This window comes from Pinus tabuliformis, chromosome 1_1 (genome assembly GCF_031772625.1).
Source record: "Pinus tabuliformis cultivar Carrire ecotype Pingquan chromosome 1_1, CPIR1, whole genome shotgun sequence".
Taxonomy (NCBI): domain Eukaryota; kingdom Viridiplantae; phylum Streptophyta; class Pinopsida; order Pinales; family Pinaceae; genus Pinus; species Pinus tabuliformis.
Window position 1 is genome coordinate 621,108,068 of NC_142297.1, and position 24,536 is coordinate 621,132,603.

The window sequence follows — 24,536 nt, forward strand, 5'->3', positions numbered from 1 at the left end:
CTCACCCTAACACAGGGCTTTTAGATATGGTTCAGTTTAGGCACTTTCTGGATGATTTCTGAGATGGAACTTTTGGGGAATGAGGCATTCAGATGACTAAGCTTCTGAACCCTAATATCATCAACATATGAGTTTGGGGTTGATGTGCCCAAATATGTCTATAACACTAGGGTGGCTAGAATATATGATCCTAACCATTTAAAGGATGAACTCAACCATCTTCACAAAGTCTTTGAACTAAATGGTTATAATAATAATACCATTAAGAAAGCCATGAACCAATCCCTAAGTAAGAATAACAATGATATCAAATGTCAAAATTTGTCAACACATAAGGTCTCCCTTCCGTACATAAAAGGCACCACTGATAAAATTACTAAAATTCTTAATAAACACAACATTAATGTAGCCTTCACCCCTACTAACACTATCAGACAATTATTCAACTTGGTATAAGATCCCATAAACCCTAACCTTCAAAAAGGTGTTTATGTTATTCCTTGCTCATGCGAAAAGGAATACATAGGTGAAATTGGAAGGTCTTTCAACATCATAATTAAAGAACACACTGCTGACTTAAGAAGAGAGAGGACCTCAAAATCTGCCTTAGCAGAACATGTTCACTCTTCCTCTCATTATATCTGCATGGAAGAAGCCAAACTAATTAGAAAAGAGGACCACTATCTTAAAAGGAAAATTAAAGAAGCCATTGAAATAGAAAAACGAAAGAACAATTTGAACCGGGATGACAGATTAAAACTAAGCAACACCTGGAAACCTTTATTTGAAATCTTAAAGAATCAATGATTAACGCATATCCCTTATAATAATTTATTCCCTCCTCTCTCATTCATAATTAAAAATTATCTAACATCCTCTTGAAATATATATATATATATATATATATATATATATAAATGATCATCCTATTAAACATAAAATTTTCTCATAATAAAATATTTCTCAAATCTAATTTTATTTCATTACTAATCATTTATTAAAAATAAAAATAAAAATTCTAATCATAATTTATGAATTATAATATTATAAGTAACATATGGATTTAAATTAAACAAAGAGTTGTAAAAACTCAAATTAAAATAATTTAGAACACACTAGAATTTAGATATTCTAATAAAATTTTAGTGAATTAACTAACTAAATCCTTAATGGTTTAAAATTCAAAATAAGACAGTTCATTTATTAATCTAAAATCAAGAATTCTTAATAATAATTAAACAAATAAATGTACATATATATATATATATATATATAATTTTCTTATATGAAAATAATTCTCAGATTAATCAAGTTTCACTACTATTTATTTATTAAAAATAAAATTGAATATGGAAATAAGTAATTACTGACCTCATCAAAGATTAGTTAATAATGAGTACTGCAGGATTCCATAAGGGTTTGGGTTAAACCCTAGGTTTTACTGCAGCCCTTTTACAATTACTGCGCAGCGTACCCATCGCCGACAGTTAGCATCCACCTTCCCCGTTTCTGGCTCGTCCGTCGTTTTCAGAAATGTCTTCTTCAGCTGGTATATTGGGGGATACAATGGAAATTGAGGAGGTCGATTATACCGAGGATCCGCAGCCTGATCGTGTCATTTTCGGGCGCCCTGTTTTCTCATCATCGGCAGCTGGCCCTAGTCTTCCGTCGGGCCCTATTCCGCCAAACACGTCACCGGTGGTCGCCTTGCCGGAGCACTGTTCAGCTCCTCCTTTCGTCGGGTCTATCTCCCTTGGATCCCCTGCTCTGGATATACCTCCCTTATCCCCTGGGACCCTTCATATTCTGTCCGCAATTTCGCCTCCATCGCCCTCTTTCGACCTGAATCCGCCCATTTCATCTTTCTTTGCCTCGACGTCTACAGGTTTTCATTCTTTGGTGGCCCCAAACCCTTCTGTCCCCCTACATTCACCGTCGGGTTGCTTTGAGACTCTGGCTGTCAAGGTCAAGTCTGCTAAATCCATCCCCCTAGATGGAACCCCGGACCCTTTGACGGATCACCCATCTACACCTCGTTCGGGGAAGAGAAAAACCAAGTGCGTGAAATCGACCTCAAAGGATATCTCGATCCGATTCGGTGAGACCTCTGCGATCGGGGAAGCGGCTTTCATGGCTAGCACAATACTTGTCGGACATGTTCGTGGTAGGGCGTATTCAGCCACTCGACTCACTCTATGGGTAAAGGAAATCTGGGGGGGAATACTCAAAGATTTGCCTGAGGTTCAAGTTTTACCTAGAGGCTGGTTTGCCCTCCATTTTGCAAAAGAGAATTACACGGACTTGGTTCTTGCCAGATACTAGCACATTGAGATGGCGTCGGTCCTATTAAAGAGATGAAGCCCTCTTTTTGACCCTGAGCGAGAACAAATTGGGGCTGGTCCACTATCGGTATGCTTGCCAGGGCTCCCTCTATAGTACTGGTGTGAGGAGGTTTTCATTTGTATTGGGAATGCCCTTGGGACATATCTTGACCATGACCGCAATTTTGTGGAATCAAGGAATAGAACTCTTGCTCGTATTCTGGTACACTTGGACACTCGCAAAGGTTTGGAGTAGAAGATTACCTTGCATTGGGGGAAATAGACCAGGATACAAATTCTGGATTATGAAGGGGTTCCATTTCGATGTTGACGGTGCCACAAGGTGGGCCACATATGTAGGTTTTAAACCCGTACAGAAATTACCTACATACGAATTCTTAAACAAAGAAAATAAACAATGCGAGAGCATAACACATAAAACACATATGCACAGAGATTTTCCCCTGGATCCCAAAACCGGGACTACCAGCTTGATTTTTCATTATGTTCCTTTCAATGTTACAATACATATTTATACATGCTGAAGCATCTAATACCATGGACCGAAAAACTATCGCGTCCAAAACCATGGACCGAAAAACCATAGGTAGGTTCGCCCAACCTAATATAGGGTCCAAAAAAAAAATTCCCGAGGCGTTGCCCCGGACCCTATAGAGGGGGCTACCCGCCCCCCTCAAATCCATTGTGACCCACCCGCTGCGCAGTCGGCGCAACAGAGGGGGGCCTAATCCCCCGGTTCACTACGTAGGTTAGTCGTGGAAAGAATATAACACAACCCAACAACATATTCAAGGACTGCCCCCTTAATAAGAAACCAGAGGATACCCCTACATCATCCATTGCACCTTCTAGGACCGTTTTGCCGGCTATCCAACTTTCACCTGCTCCGGGACCTACTCACTCGGCCAACAATTCTCATAAGGCAGTGGACGAGGATCGCAAAACTCTCTCGCCACCGGTCACCAGGTCTCGGGCAGCAGCAGAAGCCGCCAAAGCTTCGGGTACATCTCTCTCTCCTCCTATCTCTTGTATTACTCACTGTCCCTCTTTGATTGCACTGTCCATCTCTATTGCTCATTGCACTTTGTCCACCTCCCCTATCATTGCACCATCTGCTCCCTCTTTGCATTCATTATCCACATCCTCCTCTTCACCATCTTCGACTAGGGGTTCAAAATCTCATCATTACAATCTTCGTCCTCGTTTTCTATCTAGAGGCTCCCCGGTGCATTTTGCCGGATTGGGTCTTTCCATACCTGGTTCAGCCCCTCTGACTTCTCGGGGAAGAAAATATGACCTATCAAAAGCTATCAGACGTGTTGGAGCTGAAGTCGCCTCTAGCCGCCAATCTACTCTTGACGGGGTTCTTAGAGCAGTGAACACCCCTGGTAGTTTTCCCCCATGAAATGTCTATCCTTTAACTGCAGGGGCATGGCTAGTGCCTCTAAGAAACTAGCCCTACGTAGACTGATTGAGATTGATCCTGTCGACATTATATTGCTGCAAGAAACCCTAGGCCCGGCTGATCTCATTACCGACACATTAAACTCTATTTCTCTGGGTTGGCACTTTTCGGCTATGGATTCTACAGGGAGATCCGGTGGCCTTGCCATTGGATACAACCCCAAATCCATCAAAGTTCAAGCATCTTGGGGAGGTCATGGGTTTATGGGATTAGATCTCTTTTCGGCAGATCTTGGTACCAACCTTAGGGTTATTAACATCTACGGCCCATGTCAACAAAGGGAGCACTTTTGGCAGCACCTGCTTGGCCTCTCCATTTTCTCAGCTGATCATATCATTATTGGGGGCGATCTCAATTTCTCCCTAGGTTATGGTGAATCTTGGGGATCCATGGCCCAAGTGGACTCAATCACGGGCTTTATGACTGATCTTCTTGAGCGATTTAATCTGATAGATGTCCCTATGAACAAACCTCTCCCCACTTGGAGGAACAGAAGGGTGGGTGAGGCTGCCCTTGCCCGTAGACTAGACAGATTCATCATGAAAGGGTCCCTTATACAGCAGTTGCATCACTACAAACAATGGGTAGGAGCTGGAGGCATATCGGATCACTCCCCTATATATCTGGAGATCTTGGGACCACACTATAAGCCAAAAGCCCCATTCAAGTTTAATCATGTCTGGCTTCAGGACCCATCTTATGTTCGTATGGTAATGGATTTTTGGGCTGCAAATCCGATCGATAGATCAGACTCCTTGGCAAAAGGCTTCTGTTCCAATCTATCCAAGCTCAAGCACCTCTCTATCAATTGGGCCAGAGAAAAACATCAGAGGGAGAATTCGACTCTTCTGCACATAGAATCAGAACTCTGCTCCCTACTCGATGAGCGAAGTTTGGGGTTTATCACTGCTGAAGATAAATCTCACCTGGTGGAGCTTGAGAACCGGAAGTCTCAGATATTAAAGGACAGAGAGGAATCTATCCGTCTTCGAAGCAGAGCCATATGGTTGAAAGCAGGGGATGACAACACTCGGTTTTTCCATAACTATGCTAAAGGCAGAAAGGTCACAAACACCATCTGGAATCTTCCTCTACCTGATGGAGGAGTGGCTGATACTTTTAACAAGCTCTCCCACCTTGGCTCTACTCATTTTAAGAACCTTTACAAAAATCCTCTTGGTTCAAATATTGCTGATATTATTAATATCGTTGGACACTTCCCCAGATTTGTAAATGAGGATGAGGCTGAGGCACTTTTCGACCCTGTGACATCTGGGGAGCTTGAGGGCACTTTAAAATGGTTCAAAAAGGATAAGAGTCCGGGTCCGGATGGCTGGACCATCGAATTCTACCTTGCATTCTATGAGCTTCTTAGCCAAGACCTGCTGAGGGTTGTGGAAGAATGCAGAATATCTGGGTCTTTGTATAATGCCATCAACTCGACCTTTATCGCACTTATTCCTAAGTCGGACTCCCCATCCTCCTTCAATGATTACAGACCCATATCACTATGTAATTGTCTTTATAAGATCATCTCCAAGATCATTGCAAATCGTCTCCACCCTATCCTGTCCCGTCATATTGCCCCTCAACAATTTGCCTTTCTAGAACATCGTCAGATTCATGAAGCTATTGGCTCAGCCCAGGAAGCCATTCATACTATCTGGACCAGACACCAAAAGGCCATCACCCTAAAGATTGATTTGGCAAAGGCATTTGATCGTGTCAGTTGGCTTTACATTAAGATGCTTCTTATCCACCTGGGCTTCCCCCACAATTTCATCACCTGGATCATGGCCTGTATCACCACTCCCACTTTCAGTGTGCTTATCAATGGGTCTGCATCTCATTTTTTCCACTCCGAAAGAGGACTCAGATAGGGATGCCCCCTCTCTCCTCTCCTTTTTTTGATTGTCATGGATGGTCTCAGTCGATTGATTGCATCAGCTAAGAGAGATGGTGATCTCTGTGGTCTCAAGATATCTGATGACTGCTTCCTCACCCATCTACTTTTCGTGGATGATGTTCTTATTTTTCTTGATGGTAGTATCAGGGATTCCCACTCCTTCTCAAAGATCCTCTCTCTTTTCTCATCTGCCACTGGGATGTTAGCAAACCACTCTAAATCTACCATCACTTTTACCCGAACCTCCATCCATGAGACTCATTTTGCTCACCGTTTGTTCCCATACTGTATCAATCCACTAGACCGGGGTCTTAAATACCTGGGGTTCTGGATCAAGCCTATCAGCCAGAAAATAGCTGATTGGATTTGGCTCGTTACAAAACTAGAGAAAAGGCTCAACTTATGGAGCCACCGATATTTGTCCAGAGCTAGCAGACTTGTATTGGTTAAATCTGTACTTGAGGCCACGCCTGTCTTTTGGATGGCACTCGCTTGGATTCCTAGAAGCACCTTGGCCAGGCTACACCAAATCTGTAACAGATATCTATGGAATGGGAACCAGGATAAACGAATATTTGCATGGGTTGGCTGGAACAAGATAGCGCTGCCCAAAAAATGGGGAGGCTGGGGCCTAAAGGATCTTCCTTTATTTGCACAGGCTCTAGCTGCAAAAATGGGGTGGACATTGTTGACTGGACAGAATCTTTGGACTACCATCTCATATCACAAATACATTTGGCCTCAGAATATTATGGATTGGATTCGGCTTCCTAGTTGGCCCAAAACTGGTATCTCATTTGTCTGGAAGGCACTTCTTCACTCACTGCCTCTCATCAGGGATAATCTGGTTTGGAGAATAAACGATGGATCTATGGCTCGCATCGGTTTAGATCCATGGATTGGAAGCGGTGGTAGACATCAGTTATCCAGAAATCTTATTCAACATCTACATTCCCATGAGCTTAAGGTCCTAGCTAACATTGCGGACCCTCATAATTCTACCATTTTTGCACGAAGATGGAAATCCACACAACAGATTGATCTACCACATTGTTGGCACCAAGAATGGTGTGATTATATTACTGCTCTTTCTAAATCTCACATTAGGATCAAAGAGGGCCCAGATGAACTCATATGGCATCATTCTGACAATGGTTTATACACTCCAAAGTCGGGCTATTTAACACTGATTTCACACAAAGTTCCGGATTTGATTACTTTCTGGTGGAAGGCAATTTGGAAACTCACAGCGCCTCCTCGGATCAGACTATTTTTCTGGTGCATATTAAAAGACAAAGTCCCCACTGGTGAAAATCTTATGCACCGATCTATCCACGGGCCTACTTGGTGTACACTATGCAAAAGAGCAGCGGAATCGACATCACATCTTTTTCTGAAGTGTACAGCCCTGATGGACCTGTGGCAAAATATTTCCTCTTCTATTCGTTTCACAGGCTCATGGGAAGGCGAAGACATTAACAGAGCTTGGGAAAGCTGGTATCACCGCATAAATGATCAAAAATACAAAGTCTCCCCTTGATTATCTGTTGGTATCTCTGGTTGGCCCAGAATCGCAACATCTTTGACAGCAAACCTGTGTGTTGGCTGCACACTGCAACATGTATTATATCGGCTTTTAACAAGATGCCTGAGCCTCCCCAACCTCGAACCCGCAGGCCACATGCCCCTTTGCATATTGATAAAAATACCCCTTGGGCATATTTTGATGGCGCAGCTCAACAACAGGGGTGCGGAGGTGGTTTCATCCTATACATTAGTGAACATCATTATTACAAAGTCAGGATGGGATTGGGGGTTGGCACAAACAATTTTGCTGAACTCATCACTCTTCGTCACCTCATGCATTTTTCTTTGGGGCATAACTGCATGAGCATTAATATATATGGAGATTCGAAGATCATTATAGACTGGTTCAATAATATTACTGCTTGTCACACTCACACACTCAGTAATATTTTGGATGAAATAAATATTTTTAAGGCTCATTTTAATGATATCACTTGCAATCATATTTACAGGGAACATAACTGCAGTGCTGACGAGCTATCCAAGGCGGCCACGATACTTCCCAGAGGAGAGTGGATGATCCAGGAACAGCGTGGGTCAAATGCATACCAATACTATCACCGCCCTTACATAGACCCACATTACCACAGGGCTGATAGCCCATGAACTGAATATCTGATATTTTTTGGAATTTTGTACAACTTTTTTATTATATTGGATAGAATATATATATGGCCCTGCGTGGCAAATATACACACTAAATAGAAGGACTGATTATGAACATCCTGCGTGATGTTTCTGGTAAATATACTGATATTTTTTGAACTTCTTCTGAGCCCTCAGAGGCTGACAGATACTAGCATATGCATTCTGCATCTACAATATGTAATTTTTCAAAGTTAATGAAAGATTACGATTTTTCCAGTGGAAAAAATTATTAAAAATAAAATCAAAATTCTCATAATTTATTATAATCTAGAAATTCACATTAAAAAAGGGTTGTAATAATTCAAATTAAAAACAAATCTAAAATTAATGAACTAGAGTTTAGATATTCAATTATATTATAGTAAATGAATTAAGTAAATCCTTAATCAATTTAAAATTATTCTATATATATATATAAACAAATTAATTAGATATTGGCTGACTAAATTTCTTATAGTATTCCTTTCATAACCCATATATATATATATATATATATACTCTGAAATACAACGCCTGGATACATCATTAATATCTTAAAATCTATTGACGCATCACTCACTTAGTAACCTGAAACACTAGCTTCACAAAACTCTATAACAGTGATTCCTCCTTTATCAAAAACTTTATTATTATTAAATATATAAATAAACAAAAAAAACAACATTAAAATTAACTAAAATAAAACTTTATATATATAATTAATTATTATTATTGTAATGGGATTGTAGTTTTTCATTTTTTAATTATGTGATTTTAAAAATTATAAAATATTAAAGATTTAAAAAAAAAAACTTTTAATGTATATATATATATATTATAATGATATTATATTTTTGATATTGTAAGTTATATTTTAATATTTAAATTAAAAATAATAATAATAAACCTTTTATCTATATTTATATTCATTTTAATATAAAATTTTAATAATAAAAATTATTAATAGATAAAAAACACTTTTTTAACCTATAGTATATGATTTTATTAAAAAGACAATTTAATTTTATTAATTTTGAAATTAATTCGAAAATACAAATCTTCACTTCATTATATTTTCGTACAATAATTTATCAATAAACTGGTTACATATCATTAAATTTTCATTGAGTTATGTGTTTGATAGTGGTTACATATTTTTTTGGTTGTTGCTATAATTTTATATTTTAATAAATAACATATATAAAGAGTTATTTTATTTTGATTTTGAAGATAAATATATAAAGAGTTATTTATGATTTTCTATAAATTTATAAATTAATTTTTTGAATTATAAAGTTTATTTTGTTTACAGTTTAAATATAAATTTATCATTGAAGTTTTGGCACTTGCATTTCAATGATATTTTACACTTAAAATTCACACATATATTTAAAACTATAAATGTAATATATTTAAAAAAAAATATCTATTTCTAATATTAAATTAAATTGTTGTATAAAATTATGTATAGGTGTACACATTTTAGATATGGAGTCTTCTTTTTTGACATATTTATGTATCTTAGTATTTTAATATTTATGTTTAATTTTGAGTCTTTATTCTAAACATTTTATCTATTTTAATTATTTTAGATTCATTATTTATATTTTTAGGGTTTAAGAGCATTCATTAAAAATTTATAAATCAAACTTGATAATTCAAGTAGTTTTGGTGGCATTTAAGAATATTAACTTGCCAAAAAGATAATGTTTTATGACATTTAAAAAACATCAATTTGCAAATAGAGGTTCAATTTGCTTACATCTCTTTAACTTGAGTTTGATTTATACATTATGAGTTTAATATCCTCAAATCAAAACCTATTACCCACAATTTTACCAATTTTTAGTATAGTTATTTGTACATTAATATCAATATTATCAACTAAAGGGTCTCATGAATTATTTTTGTAGTTATAGGCCCATCGGTATTTATAATATATCTCACTTATGATATTTTTATACCAATTACAATTATAACACACTAGTTAATTGTAATAGAATCATTTAAATATGACATTTTTATAATTTTTAAAAATGTAAAAAGGTCTAGATTTACAAAGTTGGAACAAATTTGATAATTTTGAAATGCAAATATATGTTGGAAATAAGAGAAGACCTTTAATTGGACGCTGCAACATGTAAACATTGTTGTTATGCTACGTAAGTCCATAAAGGAAGGGGCGAGCTGGTGTAATGAGGTATGAAGAAACCTAGGGTAAGGAGGAGGGGATGTCCAATCAGTGGACTACTTTGAGGACATGTTGATAGGTGAAAGAAATCCACTTGTAACAGGGAGAAATCACCTAGACATGGTCCCAATTAGACCCCCCTTTGTTTGGTATGGTGATACTCACTAGAATATAGGCCCAGTTGTTTGTATTAGTATAATATAAAAACTAATTTAAACTAGGGAAAATAGATGACATAAAAAGATTTACCAGTAAATATTACCTAATCTATACAAGCTACAGGTGTTTGGATGGGCTTGTGTTATCCAATAGTAGGGGTGAGGGAAAGATTACCCAAATGTAGGCCAATAAGAGAACTACAATTGTTTGGAATAATAATCTTTATGACTGATATGTGGGCTCAATCTGCCACTTGTAAAGTGTGTGATCTAGTGAAAGAGCTTATCAAATTGTAATTTTTATATCTTTGGGGGTTTAATTGCATGCAATCTTTAATTTAATTTGTAGGAATTCAAACTATCTAAAAAATGAGAGCAAGTTTCAACACTAATAGGGTGAATATCATATTTTGAAAGATAGATGTATCCAAAGGCTCAGATCAAAGCTAAAAACCTTAAATTAATAAATGAAACATTTATACATCTTATTTTAAAGAAAGGAAACATGCATTCCAATATTCAACTTCATTGAGGAATTTGATGAATTTGAACTCGTGAGAATGGAAAATCATATGCATATAAGGAAATTATATCACATACAATACCCCGTCAACACACAGAGATTTGTCGAATAACTCCAAGCTTTTCAAAAATTAATTACAACTTCTGATCAAAAATATCATTCTTGATTGCGGTACAATGACTTCCAACCCCTTTTCCAACGAAGAGGGTTTTATAAATACATAAAATAAAAGATAACTGCTAGTTTTCTAAAAAAAAAAAAAATCCTTTAACTTTGCAAGATAGTTTTCGTGCATATTGAATGCAACTGGATGTTTTGTTGTCTTCATACATGGATGACTTTCACCCCATCTGGTGCTAGCCTTCCTCCGTCTATTGAGAAAATTGTCATAAAATTTCTCATGGTTGTAAGGGATTTGCTTCCCTATCTTTCTCCTTAAAATATTTGGCTCATTGATTATATCTATTGAATATTTGAGACAAGTAAATAATAATATTGTTTTGTAGAACAATCTAACATTGACCCATGCATTTTGGAATATATATTTTCTTTCTTCTATACTTATAAGAAACTATTGAAATTAATTTCATGCATTTGTAGGGAAATTGGAATATCTTTTGGATCTCTTTGCCACTCCGCTTAGTGATTTGATGAATTTCATTATCGCTAGCTTCTCTATTGTCATTAATTACTTGAGTGCAAATAGTAAGAGATAAAACCTCCTTGATTCCCCCAAGATGAGGCATATTAATATCCTCAATCACATATAATGCATTGTCCCAAATTAAAATTAAACTAATAATAGGACTCTTAATCCATTCCTTGATGATGTAGAAATTATATTTTCTTTGATCTAAGGATATCTACATCACCCTTTTTCTTCCTTATAAAGTTTACCAAAAACTTCAAACTTATCTTTATTCTCCCACATGATAACTTTATCAAACTGGTCGTGTATTACATCATCATCCTACATCTATATATCGACATGATTTATAAGGGTGAACAAGTCGTGATACAAATGATAATTTTTGTTTCTTTGATTGAAATTTTTCAATTCGAATCACTTAATTTGATCATTAACAACAATGGCTTGATCCTTGAACACTTTAACCTCCACATGTTCTTTCTTTACTTGTTTTATTTGTCCTTCTAGAGAATCTATGCGAGTTTGGAAAATTGTAGACATTATTTGAGCATTAATCTAAAATAATATATAAACATATCTAACATGAACTTACCTCAAGTCTTAAAAAAAATTAGCATGTTCGTCTCAACCTCAAAAAATTGCTTCCTAGACTCCTCCTCTATTTGAATTTTTTCATCTCGATGTTTTTTCTCAATTTCTGCCACAGCTATGACAAATGCTTCTTGTAACTTTATGGAATGGGACTTTCATTCCTTGTCCTATGTGATCTTGTTATTTTTTGGTTCAACTTCCAACTCATTGATTTTGTTTTGGTGTTTTTCCATCTCTTCCAATAACTCATGGACTGACCACTAATTTGCTAAAGAAAAAGCCCCAAGGGTTGATTTTGTTTCCATAGCCCTTCCTTTTGGATCACCTGTAGGTTTCCATGCCATTACTGATGAAATTTCTATCATGGAAGGGTCAAGTTTTCTCTTTCTTGATCTCTTCATAACTACCTTTTTCTGGTGCTGAAAAAAATAATCTCCTAGAGACACTAATGTCTCTTTAACATGCTTTAGTTCATTAAAATTCATGAAAAGTGAAGAAAAAATTGCAATACTGGTTGCCAAAGGAATCATTATGACTCATGGATATATTACCTAAGTGATTTGAGCAAAGAAATTGAGATTTAAGAAACATTTTGTGCTTGCCCCATATGTTGAGTGTTAGATATTTATTGATCGACATATTTTGGTGCCTTTTCTATCATATCAACAACCTTTTATGTTTGTCGTGTTGATTCCTTTGTTTCCACTGTTGTTTTTTCTTTTTGATCGATGTCGTACTTCTTTTTACTTTGATCTTCAACTAAAGATTTATCCTACTTTTTTTATTGCTCTTTCTGCTCATGTTCTTGTTGTTGTTCCTTTTCTTTATGTTCTTGCTCTTGTTTCTATTTTCCCTCTCGATGCTTTTGAACTAAAATAGATCCTTGTTGAGCGTATTTTATCATTTTAAGCTCTTGTTCCATGACTAGATTATTGAGCTTGTGAACTTTCAACTCCCTTAGGTTCAATAGTGCCATTAGTGAAGGACAAGAAAATACCTTATCTCATATGTAGATTAGCTAAAGGAACACCAAAGGCCTTACTTCTTTGTTCAAGGTAAAACAATGTTTGTTCTCCCTAAAGGTTTGAATACTTTCTTTCTCCTCTTGGCTCATTTGTCAGAAAACTTTGAATCCAACTTGATCAAAATAATCAACATTTTTTAAAAAGGAATCATATAGCGTGTAATGTTCCAAACTTAAATAAATAGTGATATGCAAAGCAAAAACAATTTACAACACAAAAATTTTAAACAATCAACAAATGCTCATAAAAACACTAAAATTAAGAACTAGCTGAGCCATTTTATTAATCAATGGATCAAGTACAATAGTATGAATGATTGCACTCGGGCTTGCCTCAATGGCAAGTGTGACAGAATCCAGATGATAATACAATGATCTCAAATGCTGGAAATGATTGCTCTTCTAATGCTCTGCGTTGTCTCCTAGTAACTACAACTGTTGGATGAAAAGGAGCTGTAAGAAACCTTGCCTTTGGTGCTCACAAAGTTATGAAACTTTAGTCACAAACTCCTTGGCCAAAACCCACAAAAACCCAGAAATGGTTTGGCCTGATTTGGACTTCCCAAAATTGACCCCCAAAGGCACCATGCAATCCCTAGCAATTCTACATTGTCTGCTGCAAAGATGTAGCTGGAAACGCCACCTATGGTGCTCAGAAAATTATGAAACTTTTTATTTTGGATCCTTGTCAAAAACCCATAAATCCCAGAAATGGTTTGGTTGGATTTTGACCTCCCAAATTCGACCTCTTCTATGCCCCATGCCCTCCAAACAGCTCCAGAAATGCGGCCTGTAAGGAATGACCACAAAGTCCTCCTCCAAGATCTGAAATGGAAGAAAACACCATTACAAATATCTCCTCTAACCTCCACAGAAAATCTCAGCCTCAAGGACAGATACTCTACCCACCAAACGAGCTCCCACACACTAACTTTGCATTGGCCCAGGTAGTGCGAAAGTCACACTGCCAAGCCAGAAGTTCAATCGGCTCCAAAAATCTCCCAGATGTTGAAAATGCTCCCTAGCCTCCTCTCCAGAAAATCTCACTTCAAATCTCCATTGCTAAGCACCACCAATGAACTCGACCTCCTCTCCATTGCGTTCCCAAGTAATATGCACAACCTGGAAGGGAGTGCTACTGCTGAGAATCACAATGTGATCCTCCTCTTAAAGAAATGAAGAAAACCTTCCTAGTGTGGCACTCGAAGTCCCCCAAATAAAGGGTGAGCTCTTCACCTGAAGATCTCCTGCTAAACATCCAGTGACTCGACTAAGCAGCTCAAGCAACTAAAGAGAAATCGATATACTCAAATAAGATGAATGAAATAAGGATAGCTACCTTCCTTATATAGATTTCGTGCAACACTTTTCCCTCCAATTTTACCTCCATCGTGAGCCCTCACTTAACCACCTACATGCAAAACTTAACCACCTTCATGTAAGCCGAACTAGGGAGTGTGTATTTCCCTAGTGTGGATGCCCCCCCATGTGTAATTTAACCACAACAAAATAACTTCTCATGGGTCTAATCTCCTAATAAAAATCGAATAGGCCCCATTATCTCCAAAATTGGCCCCAAAATACAATAATTAGTCTTGTTCCAAATTAATTTAGGAAGGGACAGTACAATCCTCCCCTCCCAAATGTTTCTTGTCCCCAAGTAACTTCAGTGTTGGATGCTCAAGTATGTGCTCGCCCTCCCAAGTAGCATCCTCATCCGGCAAGCTCCTCCAATGCACCAAAATTTGCTTACCCTCAAGCAATACCTGAATGAGTATCCTCTCTAACTATTTCTCCCCACTGTCACTACAACATGTGCCAGGGTCCCAGATGTGCCATTGAATTGTCCTTGACCTTAGCATTGTCCTTATATGAAAGAATCCTTCAATACCGGGATCCCAAACCATCCTATCCAACATGAAGCTCCCCTCGCTCCACTCCCTATCATGCCCAGTGCAAGTATCAGAAGTCCCATGTTCCATTATTGACTCGCTAAAGCCCAATGGAATATCTGTATGATCCCCCCTTGCAGTAGCCAACGCATCCCTAAAGGTTATTGAGCTGTGAAGAGTTGTGATGCCTGAGTTCCCTGCTAGTCCTAGAATGGTTCCACCATGCTGACACTACACTAATATGACTATGTCATACTCCCCATCGTGCACAGATAATATCCTTCTCTCTTGGAACTCGATGGTGGAATACTGAAAGAGGCGAGACACATCATGCTCGAGCATCTCCATGGTGCCAAGGCCTACCCATCCAAATCTAACTTTGAACCTATGTAGCAATAGAGAATGTTTTCCTCCCCATATGATGAAACCCTTTGTGAACCCCCATGTGTCATCCCAAGAGTAAACTATATCACTCTCTACCACGACTTTGCTCATCACAAGTGATCTATCGATCAATTGAATCCCTACATCCCATAGCCAGACCTGCTGCGGCATAGCCCTGACAACCGATGGAATCCATCTGGCCCTCATCTCTAGTCCCTGCATGCCACCCATATATAGGCTCCATACCTCATGAACTAATCTAAGGCATGCTAAATTATCCTATGCCTGCCACTATGTAGTACTGACAACCACTAGAAAACACGTGTGCCAAATAGCTACCCCTTGAATGCAACTAATAGATGGGTATCGAATACGCGCAATTGACTTAGCGTATGTGGATCCATCTTGCTCCTGCCAACCATCACCACTGGTTTGACTACCTTCCCCCCAAAGAATGTGTCGATTAAATGTTGGGAACCCATATACATACTAGACAATTGCCTCATCCATACATGATATCCTCTGCTCATGCATGGTCCAAACATGCCCCGTGGAAAGAGTGACAAATGTCTCCCCTATGAGCAGCTCCCCAGGCATAGGATCAGTGATGAATGTTATGCCATCCCTATCGGTGATCACCTCATCCATTGACATGTGGCTATCAACTTGCGCATCGACTCAATGCCCCCACTAAGAAGTCTCCCCTCTATCGCACCAAGTGTCATCCAAATATCTTGGGTGAGCTCCCCGTCCCCCATTGTTCATGCCCGGAGTGTCAAAGGACAACAACCAGATCACCCATTCCTGTAAGTGATGTAGAAGAGGGGCAGACTTGTGAATCCCCGTGGATACCATTAAGTATCGCTCATTTGTGTCCCCCTCGATCCTAGGTGACCCACACCCAAAGGTATGCCCGATATCTTTGTCCATGGGTGTCCCTAAATGCAACACTCCAAGACCTCGTTGTGCAACACCATACGTCTCTGCATACCACCGATCATCCCAGTACTCTTGGACATGCCACTGTACACCGCGACCTACCCCTGTACACTACTGGATACCCTCGGCTACAACTATGCCATCTCGTACCATCCTGCTTCTTGCTTGTGTCACTGCACTTGTCACTCCCCCCATGTACTCCATGTGATGTTAGGCACTCCCACACCACAATGCAGTCCAACACACCACCATGCATCTCCCTGCCCACCTGTAGACCACTGCTCAACTCTAGATTCTCCCACACATCCCTGGATGTGATGGCCTAGAGCTATGTCTCTACGTGTCAGGCCACACCCGATTAGTATCATCACCTCCACCATCGCATCACTATCCCTGTCGATGAATGGATCTTCCCTCCAAATCCTCCCTAAGGGATCTGAGAAGTGACTCTCCCTATGTGTCAGCAGTGATGCCACCACTGCTCTGCTCCTCTACGTCTTTTGTGCCCCACACAAAAGTGAAGAGTCCCCAGCTCCATACAAGGGCCCGTCTGGTGGTTATCCAATACCACCTCCTCCGACAAACTCCTGCCAGAGTATGTTAATCACCCAATGATCCCATGTACAAATGTCGTATCAAGAAAACCAAAAGAGTTTGTCCATAAACTGGTCAGCCACTGGTGTTGGATGAGACTCCCTAAAGAATGTGCATGCTCAATTGCTAGGTTAGATCTACCATCTAGGTTGTAGTCAACTGGCATACTTGGGAAATGATAGGTAGTCCCATCGAGAACCTAATGCCAGTTTGCGCTATCGGTATCCCTAGTGCCTGGAAGCTCCTATTGAGCTACACCCAGGTCCACCACCATCTCCATAGCCCACTCTAAATGGTACAAACTCATAATGTCTCGCCATCCAACCCCAAGGGAGGGATCGAATGCACGAACTCTTGCACATAGGACAACCCTAGCATGTGGGTGTTGCACCCTATGCAACTCAGGGCGTCTCATCTCGCTATCCTGATCAATACATGAAATCTGACTAGGTAGCACTATCTCTCTCTGTCTAATGGGCCAAGGTAACCTAACAGTGTTTCCAACCTTATCTTTGTATGCCCGAAGAGACTGCTCTCACACCCCAATGTGCACTCTAGCTGCACTAGTAGGGAATCCAACCGCTCCCCAACGTGAGTCAATTTGGCCGTGGACTCAGCACAAACCGCTCTCATGCCCTCCAGCTCCTCGTTCTGTTGTAGAATAGCCTCACGCACTAATGCGACCTTCCTTTTTAATGCTATAAGGTCGGCTTGAAACTGGTGGAACTATCGTGGGCATCTATCGCCTGTAAACTCGGTCACAACTCCAGGTACCTTAGCAATTGTTGGCCTCTCATCCATGGGTGGCTCCTCCTCAATAGATGGCTCTATGTGTGTAGGCTCTATCTTCTCCACCAAGGTTTCAACTGGGGCTATCAAAGAGGTCTCTAATAAAGGTGACTCATGTGCCACAATGGGTATATCGATGCTCTCCTCACCATCCTGTGGGCTCTCAGCATCATGCTCAACCTCCTCCTCAGGCTCTTAATATCTAAAGCCAGGTCTCCACCAGCAAAAGCATCCCTTGGTCTCACCCTCTAACTGTATTTGTCCTGCCTGCTCCTTTTCAAAAGATCTGGTGCCCTGATCTGGTCAACTTTCCCCACATGATGTAGATGGTTGCACCCCTACGGCCTGCTCACCTCTAACGTCTCTGTTGTAAGGGTGAGGATGGGTTTGGTCTGTCACCCTCCTCAATTAGGCCAACCGCTCATTGTCCCAATTAATTCTACCCCAGAATTTTTGGATATTGGATTTCCCTTGAACCATGGGTTTGTCTCTGGTTTCACCCGTCACTATGCACTCATACCCAAAGCTTCCATCATCTTTTGGCTAGTTTCCCACAACTGGGCCAAGATCATGCTCTGATACCATTGTAATGTTCCAAACTTAAATAAATAGTGATATGCAAAGCAAAAACGATTTACAACACAAAAATTTTAAACAATCAACAAATGCTCATAAAAACTCTAGAATTAAGAACTAGCTGAGCCATTTTATTAATCAATGGAGCAAGTACAATAGTATGGAGGAATGCACCTGGGCTTGTCTCAATGGCAAGCGTGACAGAACCTAGGTGATAATACAATGATCTTAAATGTTGGAAATGACTGCTCTTCTAATGCTCTGCATTGTCTCCTAGTAACTACAATTGTTGGCTCGAAAGGAGCTGCAATAAACCCTACCTCTGGTGATTAGAGAATTATGAAACTTCAACCACAAACTCCTTGGCCAAAACCCACAAAAACCCAAAAATGGTTTGGCTCGATTTGGACTTCCCAAAATCGACTCCAAAAGGCATTGTGTGATCCCCAACAATTCTACACTGTCTGCTGCAAAGATGCGGCTGGAAACCCCACCTCGGTGCTCAGAAAATTCTAAAACTTGATATTTTGGATCCTTGTAAAAGAACCTAGAAAAACCCAGAAATGGTTTGGCCATATTTTTACCTCCCAAATTCTACCTCTTCAATGGCCCACGCCCTCCAAATAGCTCCAGAAATGCGGCCTGAAAGGAATGACCACAAAGTCCTCCTCCAAGCTCTAAGATGGAAGGAAACGCCACTCCAAATATATCCTCTAACCTCCATGGCAAAGCTTAGCCTCAAAGAATGATACTCTACCCCCCTAATGAGCTCCCACACACTGCCTTTGCACTGGCCCAGGTAGTGCGAAAGTCACACTACCAAGCCAAAAGCTCAATCAGCTCCCAAACTCTCCCAGATGCTAAAAATCCTCCCTAGCCTCCTCTCTGGAAAATCTCACATCAAATCTCCACTACTAAGCACCACCAATGAACTCAACCTCCTCTCCATTATGTCCCCCAGTAATACGCACAACCTGGAAGGGAATGCTACTGTTGGGAATCACAATGTGATCCTCCTCCTAAAGAAATGAAGAAAACCTTCCTAGGGTGGCACTCGAAGTCCCCCGAAGAAAGGGTGAGCTCTTCGCTTGAAGGACTCTTGTTAAACAACCAGTGACTCGGCTAAGCAGTTCAAACAACTAAAGAGAAATCAATATACTCCAACAAGATGAATGAAATGAGGAGAGCGACCTTCCTTATATAGATTTCATGGAGCACTTTTCCCTCCAATTTTACCTCCATCGTGGGCCCTCACTTAACCACCTACATGCACAATTTAACCACCTTCATGCAAACTGAACTAGGGAGTGTGTGTTTCCCTAGTGTGGGAGGTCCCCATGTGTAATTTAACCACAACGAAATAACTTCTCCTAAGTATAATCTCCTAATAAAAATCGAATAGGCCTCACTATCTCCAAAATTGGCCCCAAAACGCAATAATTAGTCTTGTTCCAAATTAATTTAGGAAGGGACATTACATAGTGATCTTGATGCACATAATTTTTTGAGTGCATCACTAACTTGAGATGTACATTAATAATTTCATGTGGATCGTATCTGTAAAAAAAAAATGAATGCAACCAAACCTGTTGAAGCCCATTTTCCTCAACTATTGCATGACCTTTGTCTTTAAGAGTCTTGTGGTCAATATTGATAGGAAAATTTTGCCGCAATTGCTTTGAACTTTTATGCAGTAATTTTATGATACCATGAAGGGTTGTTTAATAGGTTATTTACCTCACAACAAGCCTGTAAAGAATGCATCTGGGTAACACATGAGGACCAATCTCACATCGATAAATTATAAAATAAGAAAAACCCTCTTCAACAAACCAATCTCTAATGCCCTATAATGCTAATTGAATTTATTTACTTATTTTGGGAGGAGGCTTTCCAAAAAGAATTGGATGGAAATATAATATCATATTATAACAAATATCATAAAAATGGTTTTTATATTGACTTCCCATAGAATATAATAAAATTGATGAATAGGATGAGTGTTGAAAGGCCATTTCCATTTCAAAAATGGAAATAGCATAGAGGCTACTACAACATCCATTGAGTATCCTGACATGTAAAGACCTAAGCCAAGCCCTGATGGAGATGATTGTGACATCTTCATAGCATATGATAGATTTTGAGACAAAAGGCCCAGTTAAATCTTTTAGACTGATTCGTGATTCCATGGAGCAAGGGAACCCATTCCAACTTGAAATGTTCAATATCTAGCTCCCCATAAAGTCTAGATAGCATTTTAACCACATATTCATGAGGATTCTTTAATAGTCTAATTGGTAGAGTCTATTTTATTTGGTCTTAAAGCCTACAAAATAATCTACTCAATCCCTTATGCATCCAACTAAGCCAATTGTATGTTCTTTTAACGCTCTTTGCTAAAAAATGATCATATAATCTCTATCAAGATAAATCTCAGGAGGACTCAAGTTATATATTTGTTGTAAAGTTTCATGCCTCCATGAAGTTATAACTTTAGAATCATTTACAATTGAACAGGTTTTAACATAAGCGTGGGAGACAATCCACTTACCATGTCATAATAAGGAAGCATGTCAGCCTTGGTTGCAACCTTATGCAACTTTATTCTTTTGATGTTTACAAAATTATCTAATTCAAAACTACAACCTTATTTTGAACCACTTCCTTCAAGATGTCTCTAACCATCATTCTCGAAAAATTCATACATTTCATCCCAATGCATAGTTCTAGTTAACTGAATTTTATATGTAATTTGTGAAAATAATCTGAATTAGGGTTGTTTTCCTCAAAAACCTTTCTTCAGGTTGCACTGATTATAACTTAGATTTGGTATTCTTATGCTTAATTTCTTTAAACATCCCATTTCAACCCATTGCATCTATACAAGAAAAAACAATGATGTTTTGCAAACGTATTTATTATGAAATACAAAATAAAAGCATAATTCAACTAGGAAATCTACTTACCAAAACTTAAGTGCTTCAACAAACAAAATTCATCTTTAAATTCTAAATATTTCTCAACACAGTAATTGGAGGCAACAAATTTTAAAGCAACAAAGATTTCTTTATGAAAGGAAATTTTCTAAAAGTTTTAGAATAACATGCAATGGTTAGCAAGAAATTCACTAAGTATAGGAGATCTTTTGCACCTGAATTGTCGTTAATGTGTGTCACGTCTAAATTTATTAACTACATATGTGTTCTTTCAAAATTCATATCCAGAATTGTTTAGGGTTAGTTGATCATTGAATCGGGCCAGATACTGGATAGCTTTATTAAAATTCAAAACTTTTAGATTTATTAAGAAATAAATTTAAAACTACGTGAAAAGGTTAAGTATTTAGAAATGCAGATTGATCGAAGATGTCAAAATGCAGATTGTGTCACCAATGATGGGAAGGAGGAAAGCTATGTGGAGGAGTATTGTAGTTTTGGATCCCAGCCTAGAGGAGTTATTGACAATTATGGCGGGGATGAGTTTCCAAATCATTTTCCTTCTTAGAAGTTGGACAGAATTTATGGTGATCATATTTTGTAGACATCAAGCAAGGAATAAGGTGCAATGTGAATTGTAAACCTCTAGTAATAGTTGATCATATGAAGAGAGGAGATTTTATTGCAGATGGTCTAGATTTAGTTTGTTTTATTATAAGGGAATCCTTGAATGCAATCATTTTTTGGGAATGCTCAGGTTCTAGGGCCAAAAAATGAAAGAAGGTGATTAAGAAAAGATTTAATATGATGAAGATCATTGTTGGAGAGGATGTCTAACTTAGCAGGGTTCTCTCACTTGCTAGGAAATCCCTTATTGGTCATTTTCCTGGTGACTATACATCAAAGATTTCTTTAAATAATTGGAAGTAGACATTATGGGCTTTGATTATTAGGTATGGACCTCATTTCTATATCTTAATCAAAGGGTGGATGGGCTTTTTTCATTTGGAGTTAGATGCATTGATAATTTTAGGAGGTAAATAGTTTTGGGATTCACAATTTGTATCCTTGAAACCTTGGCATCGACTTTTTGACTTGTGATTAGTGGAGTGTTGGGTTGTGTTATATTCTTTCCACGACTAGCCCACGTAGTTAACTGGGGGTCAGAGGGGGGAGGTCAGAGGGGGTTTGAGGGGTACCCGTAACCCCACTTTATGGGGTCCACGCCCCGGAAAATTTTGGTTTTGGACCCTATGTTAGTTTGGGTAGACCCACCTATGGTTTTGTGCATGATTTTTGCACATGTTTTTTTGGATGTGATGGTTTTTGTTCCATGGTTTTGGACACGATGGTTTTCGGTCCATGGTATTGGATGCTTCGGCATGTATAAATATGTATTGTATTGTAACATTGAAAGGAATATAATGAAAAATCAAGCTGGTAGTCCCGGTTTTGGGATCGAGGGAATAATTTCTGTGTATATGTGTTATGCTCTCGCATTGTTTATTTTTTGCGTTTTAGAATTCGTATGTAGGTAATTTCTGTACATGGTTAAAACCTACAAGGAGGCCAAAAGGTTCCTAGTTTTCCTTCAAAATTTTGGGATGATTTATTCCTAAGCAAGATGAGGAAATCTTTGGGTAAGATTATGATGGCGGATACACACAAAAACAATGTTTTCTACATGGTTACCTTGGTTTTGGTATAATATGGTCTTAAGGAGGTTTTGGTTGGTAGCATGCACATTTTTGTGGGTAGTATTACATATACATAAACCCTAAAATATTCTAATGATAGCTTTCATTATATGCATTTTCATTGTTATGGACATTTTGCAATAGATTTATCAAGGCCCTGTTTTCATCAAATTTGGAGGAGAAAAGAACATTATAAGGTAGCAAAGTAGATGCACAAAGAAGGTCTATCATCATGGTTAGAGTATAAGGCAAAACCTATGGTATTTGTATAAGATGTTGGGAGTTGGACTAATTTACAACCTTTGGTTTATGCATCGACAAGTCAAATGAGTGAGGAGCATGGAGGGGAAACCACAATGGTGGGTTGGAGGTGGGAGGTTGGTCACTTATTAGAATGTATATTGATCTTTGAGGTGTCATTTGAAATTTGCATTAGTCCAATGGATGAGTCCTTATCATAGGAAGGAGAAGAGGCTCCATTGTCTCAACGTAGGGAGGAACACTCTCTAATGAGTAAATATCAATCCACTTTCTATTATTCTCATCTCCATGTTGAGAATGTGCATCCAACTTTGAACTATATAACTATTATCAAAATGGCCTTTGAGGCTAAGAGTTGCAAAGGGTGTAGAAAAGAGAAGGCTAAGAATTACTCTTCTTTGTTTCTCGATAATTAAAATAAAATAAATCTAGACTCATTTTAATCCACTTCTACTCTCAATTTAAAGATGGGGAGTTAAGATTCAATCATATCTTTATGGGTTGGGGCTATAATTAGCGACTTTATAGATAATGAAATGGGGAGATTATGTTTATATATAAGAAATATCAAATCTTCTTTCTACAGAGTAGTTGTTTGGTGGTCTAGGGTTAAACAATTTCAAACAAATAAGATTTGGTTCTATATGTAGTAAGTTATTCCGACATCATGCTCAATCCATAGTAATCATGGAAATTTAAAAAGGTAAGCAAAGGACAATCTCAGGGATTCTTAAAGTTGCAAAGGCTCATAAAAGAGGTGGGAAATAAAGAAACACTCACTAAATATAAGTGGGATAGGTAGTCACAATAAGAGACTAACCTTGTTAAGGTGGTGGAAATAATGAGTCCATATCGCAATGCATGAAGAAATGTGCAATGGGGATTATACCATCAATTAGTTAAAAACTTTGTTCAAAGGTGGGAATTTGTCCATTATTGGTCCTTTTGGACTACTTAGTGGCTTGATTACTAGTTGGAAGTCTAGTTTATAGATAACTAACAATATTCCTTTTCCTTCAACGTTATGCATAGAATTAATATATAAGGGATTGGATCAAAGAAATGTTGTGATCGATGTGTATAGGCACTAGTACTAAATGGCTAACTATTGGCTATGTGATCATAAAATTTAGTTAGGAGATTTTTTTTATAAGCTAAATACTAGCAAATTTGAGTAATTTTTATTACACGAGTTACTCAAATTTGCTAGTATTTATGTTTCGTTAGATTTCAATTTAAATGGAAATATATTAAAAAATAAGCATTCGGCAAGTGAAGGTTGCCATAGTGATAGTCCCAACACTACAATCTCTAGACATTAACTAGGACTTCTCATTATATATTTTTTATTCAAATCATTCCCTTGTAGCATTGCTCACCTATAAAGATGAGCAAGGGTATGGAT